Source organism: Suncus etruscus, chromosome 1 (assembly GCF_024139225.1).
Source record: "Suncus etruscus isolate mSunEtr1 chromosome 1, mSunEtr1.pri.cur, whole genome shotgun sequence".
NCBI classification, from domain to species: Eukaryota; Metazoa; Chordata; class Mammalia; order Eulipotyphla; family Soricidae; genus Suncus; species Suncus etruscus.
Window position 1 is genome coordinate 106,394,696 of NC_064848.1, and position 6,532 is coordinate 106,401,227.

General features: G+C 34.5%; 1 non-coding gene across 1 annotated transcript; it reads right to left on the bottom strand.

Moving 5' to 3' along the window:
* Positions 1 to 1,989: 1,989 nt before the first annotated feature.
* LOC125995729 (U6 spliceosomal RNA) lies at positions 1,990 to 2,096 on the bottom strand. Its single transcript, XR_007491161.1, has one exon. It is a non-coding gene; the product is annotated as a U6 spliceosomal RNA (small nuclear RNA).
* Positions 2,097 to 6,532: the final 4,436 nt, after the last annotated feature.

Sequence of the window (6,532 nt, forward strand, 5' to 3'; positions counted from 1 at the left end):
AAAGAACAGTGTATGAAGCAATAAATATTTCTACCAAATGATTAAATGGAGAAGCAGGGTTGATGTGTCTGATGAGTACAAATGCCATTTACAGCCTTACACACTTCAATATCATAAACACTGTTCTCACTGTACAAATACAATGATGACAGCACAAAATCAATTTCATAACATATACTTGAATGAAATAAATAGGAAGTAAATACATATATACACCACCATGAATTATAAATTTTATCTTTATATTTTAATTTATTAGAGTAGGCCAAAATTATTTTTTATCTGAGCTCATAAACAACCTTTTAATAAAGATAAGTTGCTTTATGTAAATTATTTGGTGGATAGAAGTTAAGGTCTCATACTTGAAAAAAACTCAGTCATCAGGGACCTGAGAGATGGTGTAATGGTAGGGCATTTGTCTTGTACGCGGCTATCCCAGGACAGACCGCAGTTTGATACCCTGGCATCCTCTATGGTCCCCCAAGCCAGAAGCAATTTCTGAGCATAGAGCCAGAAGTAGCCCCTGAACGACACGGGGGTAGCTCAAAAAAATTAAAAACAAAAACCAAACCCCTCAGTCATCAGAAATTTATACAATTAAGAGTCAAAGTTGCCTTAGTTAAAATATGTAATTATTCTCCCTCAACCTTACTCCAGGGGCCTACAAGGTGAGCTGACAGTCGCTATTGGGTGGGTGATATATATGGCTTTTTTTTTTTTTTGGTTTTTGGGTCACACCTGGCAGTGCTCAGGGGTTATTCCTGGCTCCAGGCTCAGAAATTGCTCCTGGCAGACACAGGGGACCATATGGGGCGCCGGGATTCGAACCGATGACCTCCTGCATGAAAGGCAAACGCCCTACCTCCATGCTATCTCTCCGGCCCCATATATGGCTTTTTATAATATTTCCCTATAATATCCTTATCTCTGCCTGTTGTCCCACCTCCGACCTTCCAGATGGGGGCGCTGTTGAGAGCCTAATAAATAATTTTCGAGCAAGGTGCTCAGGGTCTTTTGGGGCAGCTAACTGGCAGGCTCTGGAGTTTTGGAGTTGCTGACAGGCTGACAAAGGATTCTGCATCCGACCTTCTTGCCTTTTTTAAAAAATATGTAATTATTTTTGTTTGTTTTTATTTATTATATATTTTTATAATATTTTTGTTTAAGCAACTTGATTACAAACATGTTTGTAGTTGGGCTTCAGTTATAATAAAGAACACCTTCTTCACCAATGAAACATTCCCACCACCAATGCCCCCCATACCACTCTTCCCCCACCCCCTGCTTGTATCGAGACAGGCATTCTATTTTTCTCACTCACTACCATGTCATGATAGTTATCAGTGTAGTTATTTCTCTTATTGCACTCACCAATCTTTGTGGTAAGCTTCATACAGTGGGTCAGTCCTTCCAGTCCTCATCTCTATTGTTTTGGGGTATTATTACAATAATTGCTTTTATTTTTCTTAAATCGCACAGATCAGTGAGACTATACTGTGTCTATTCTTTATATTAATATCTTAATTTAAACACCTTGATTATAAACATGATTGTGGTTGGGTTTCAGTCATATAAAGAACACTCCCCTTCACCAGTGCATCATTCCCATCACCAATGTCCCAGATCTCCCTCCTCCCCACCCCACCCCTGCCTGTACTCTAGACAGGCTTTCTACTTCCCTCATTCATTCACATTGTTATGATAGTACTCAATGTAGTTATTTTTCTATCTGTACTCATCACTCTTCATAGTGAGCTTCATGAGGTGAGCTGGAACTTTCAGCCCTCCTCTCCTGTGTCTATTTCTTAAAATAGAAATGACAATTTATATCCTTCAAAAATGATAAAAAAACATTAGAATATGCTTTCTACATGGACAAATTGTGTAGCTAAGAATTATATAATAACAAACTTTTAAAAATGATGAATTAGAAAGAATTTTATATTTTCTTTTTTTTTTAGTTAGATCCATTTATTTTATGCATAGTTTAAAAATATGGAACGCTTCACGAATTTGCGTGTCATCCTTGCGCAGGGGCCATGCTAATCTTCTCTGTATCGTTCCAATTTTAGTATATGTGCTGCCGAAGTGAGCACGAATTTTATATTTTCAATAACTATTCTTTTTCTGTAAAGTTGACTATAGAAGTTGAGTCTTGAAATAGTTTACCAGGTCAAGGTGAGAACTTGAAGGATCATAGTATATGCTTATGCAGATCTCTTGGGTTCAAGCCCAGCAACACAAAAGTACAACCTAGGAATGATCTTTAACACCACCTTGAGTGTTCCCACACCCCCAAAAGAGAATAAAATAACAGGTTTATTTATTCCCAGTCAATATTTAATGGCATATATATTTCTAAATCAATAGCTTTTATTCTAATCACACTATTAGTGTGTTATCAACACTTTGAAGCATGAATCCACTTAACAATATTTTCTTTAAAATATATACACTAAGTGACCTTTCTTAGATATTGGTCCTTCTTTGAAATGACCTGTTAAATGACTAGCTAAGTGACAGGGCACCTGCCTCATGGGTGTAGTTTTTGAGTTTTCCCAATGAGAGTGTTCACACATGTGTGTGGTGCATATGCACATGTATGTACATCCTTGCATACACATACACTACTGGACCCAGCACCACCTGGACCCCACAACTATAATATAAATACCATAAAACATAAAAAATACTTTTTAGTCTAAAATAAATTGTTTATTGCTTCTGAGTCAGACCAGATGGTACTCAGAACTTACTGTTGTCTCTACACTTAGGACCACTCTGGTTGGCTCAAGGGAGCACAAGAGGCGTCAGGGATAATACCCAGGTCAGCTGTGTCCAAAGCAAGTGCCCTACCTGCTGTACTATGATTCCAACCCTTGTTTTAACCCAATCCACGGAGGTAAAAATATTTTCCATTTTACCCATATAGATACACCACACCTGAATTGGGATGTGACTTTGAGGAAACTAAAATTTATCCACTGATTTTCAGAAAATTGTCCCCATTTATAACAATTCAAAATTATTACTTGGAAACTGAATTAACTCAGGTAAATCTTTGAATTATAATATGACAAGCAGGATACTGTAAGTAGTCAGATATTTGTCATTTCTAACACTAACATTATAGCATTGCATGAAGCATGGTTTTTGGGATATCAAATAATTTCAAGAGTCAACCAAACATCTGGAGCTTAAAAGTTTGAGTATTTATGAGAGTTCTTAAAGATTAGTGAGTTCAAATTTTCTAGAAAAATTAATATAAAACTAATATAAGACATGAGAATGAGCCTGAGAAATGTGGCTCATGCTACTTGAATATTATTTTAAACTTTTTATTTTGGACCACATCTATCTGTGTTCAGCACTTATTCATTGCTCTGTGCTCAGGGGTCACTGGAGTGGGGAAGCTTGGGAACCATATGTAGTACTGGGAACTGAAAAGATACCAGTCATCTCCAAGGCATGATAATACCTTATCTTCTCCTATAACACTGACCCTTGAACTTTTTAAAAATATGAACAATTTTTCAGTGATAATAAATTAATTGATTCAACTAAGATAATACTGGTCTTTCCTAACAATCCCATATGTATTTCCCCATCCTTCATTAGTTTTTTCAAAAGAAGGTATGGGAGTATAAGGAGTAAAAAATTAAATAAAATAATGTAATAAATATAGGTTTTTGAAGTTTAAATAATTTTTGATAAAACATGCTATAAATTATATAGGAAATTAGTTATGGTTTTCAATAGCATTAATATAAAAAATCTTGCATGCCAAGTGATTAAGTTGCTGCTCATGGGTTATCAAATATGTAGATTTACAAACTTAATGCAGTATTAATGTATATGTAATTCTTTAATAACATTTATTTTTAAGATTTTTATAGTGACTATTAACATTATAGAACCTGTTTAACTTCTAGAGTCCTTACTATTCTTATTTCTGGGGTTGGAGAGATAGCACAGCAGTAGGACATTTGCATTGCATGCAGCCGACCTGTGAGGGACTCAGTTTGATTCTGGGCATCCCATATGATCCCTCAGCCTACCAGGGGTGATTTCTGAGTGCAGAACCAGGAGTAACTCCTGAGCACTGCTGGGTGTGACCCAGAAACCAATCAATCAATACATAAAGTTTAAAATTTATTATTTCTGATAAATAAGCTGACATTCATAATTCAATTATACTTATTTAGCAACTAAATTGTCAGTTAATCAAACATTGAATTATATTGAGTTACCCTACTCATATTTTCTTAATTTTTTTCTACAACCAACTATACTGCAGAATCATTACTAGCATGGCTGGGAGACCATCTGGGGCTGTATGACTGGATAACTGCAAGACCCTGCATTCATGGCCTATTGTACATTATGCTGACCCTGAGTTGCCCTACTCATTTGCTTCATTATATTCCCACCATATTAGCATTCATGTTTCTGATGACTTTATTTTTGTGGTTGTATTTTTGTGTGTGAGAAGAACAAACTGATCCTTTATATTGTTCTTCCTTCATGTTTCCCTCTGCATAATTTTTTTGCTTCCTAATCTTCCGACTTCTTTATTTCGTAAAAATAAAATGGTTCCTCCTTTTTCAATGTATTAAAGATATTCAACTATTGTCAACTATTTGGAAACATAAAAGATCAAAACAAGAGGTGGAGAAGAAGCAGAGTAAAACCACTGCTTAACTTAGGTAATTAAAAAAAAAAGAAAAACAGTTCACTTGTGTTCAGCTCTGTACCTGAACACTGAGAAATCATGAGATTTGATAGGGCTTGATGTTTTGTCACCAAGTTGAACTAAGTTTATAATGACAGTTCTTTTGTGATCACTTTTATGCTAAAAGGGTAGTTTGATGTATTTTGAGACACAAGATGAACTTTAAATTAAATGTATAATCCCACCTAAAGAGTCCAATCAAACTGTGCAATACAACACATATTAAAAAATGAATCTACAGGTACAAATATAGAAAGATACAAAGCTACAGAGACAAAGGACAGAATGTATACAACTATCCATTTACAAACATATTTTCTTGCATTACAAATATGACTGCTGACCACATGAATACAAAATTAATATGTTGAAAACTCAAATGACAGGTAGATAGTGAAAAGTTAAGTCATAGAAAATACATTTAATTGTGATGCTATTCATTTGCCATTTTAAGGTGACAAACCTTGGTTAAACTTAGTCAAATTAATCTGTAAGTACACTTCACAGTATGATGTATATACTCAAACACATCTTGGCAAAATAGTTATATTGATGTACATGTTACAGAGTGGCCATATAATTTTCACAACTTTAAACTCAAGACTTTGGAACATTTTCATTTAGATTTGCAAACTTTTGTCATCTACTAGTTAAGGACATGTGCTTTAAAGAATGGGGTATCCTGGAGTAAAAGTAGGGGCTTTTGGATGAGAAAATTAATAACAAGGTTAGTTTTAGAAATGCAAGCTACCTTTATAACAGAATTACTTCTATGCCAATATTTAGGTTTTTAATTTTTAAAAATGTTTTAGGCTATCTCCTGTAATGTTCAGGGACTATTCCTATCTCAGTTTTGGATTATGTTGTACTAAAGATTGAAAATGAGCTCTAGAGTCCTGTCCATAGAGCCAAATTCCAGAACCCAAATATTTACTTTTTATTGTTTGAAGTTGAATATTTGGAGCCTGGGAATGGCTGAAGCAGAAATGTCTATCTTGCAAGAATGAGCTAGTGTTGTGCCTATTAGTGCTTAGATAAATCCCAGTGATTCTGTGGTTAGAGATCTTGATGAGGTAATCATAACAACAGTAAAAAGGAGTGAATGCAAGGGTTTTTTTTTTATAAAATGATAATCAGGGTTCAAATTATTAATATAGTAGGTAGGATGCTTGCCTTTCACAGAGCCAATAATGTTCAATTCCCTATGGTCCAGATGGTCTGGTGAGCCTGTCTGGAATGATCCTTAAGCATAGAGTCAAGGAATAGCCACAAGCATTCCTAAGTGTGTCTCAAAATCTTAAAGATAAGACCTTCATTCAATTCTGAAAAATAATTGCAAAACCTAAGATAATATAGACAGCTATATTATTCAGTTAATTCAGTTATATTTTTTATTTAATCATATTATCAGGAAATTTTATAAGTTATGTACTATTATCTTCTATATCTTGAAGAAATACTATTACTCTATAGTAATTTAAATATTTATTCTACATTGATTTTCATGTTGCCAGATATCAAACATATAACTTGATGTCTTCCATATATGAGATAGGATACTAAATCTTCTACTATTTTAAGTTTACAGATGGCAATATTTTCTTTCCAATAACTGTAGGCATCTTTATCATCATATGAATCTAGATGAAAATATAAAATGATTTATTTCCTCTCTCAGGCTTATTATAGCAGGAGAAATTGTCTAAAGCCAGTTGGACTAAACCTTTGACCTCCCTGTAGTGGAAGTCAGAGAATGAGACAAAAACAACCACATAAGAAGACAGACATACAGACACACAC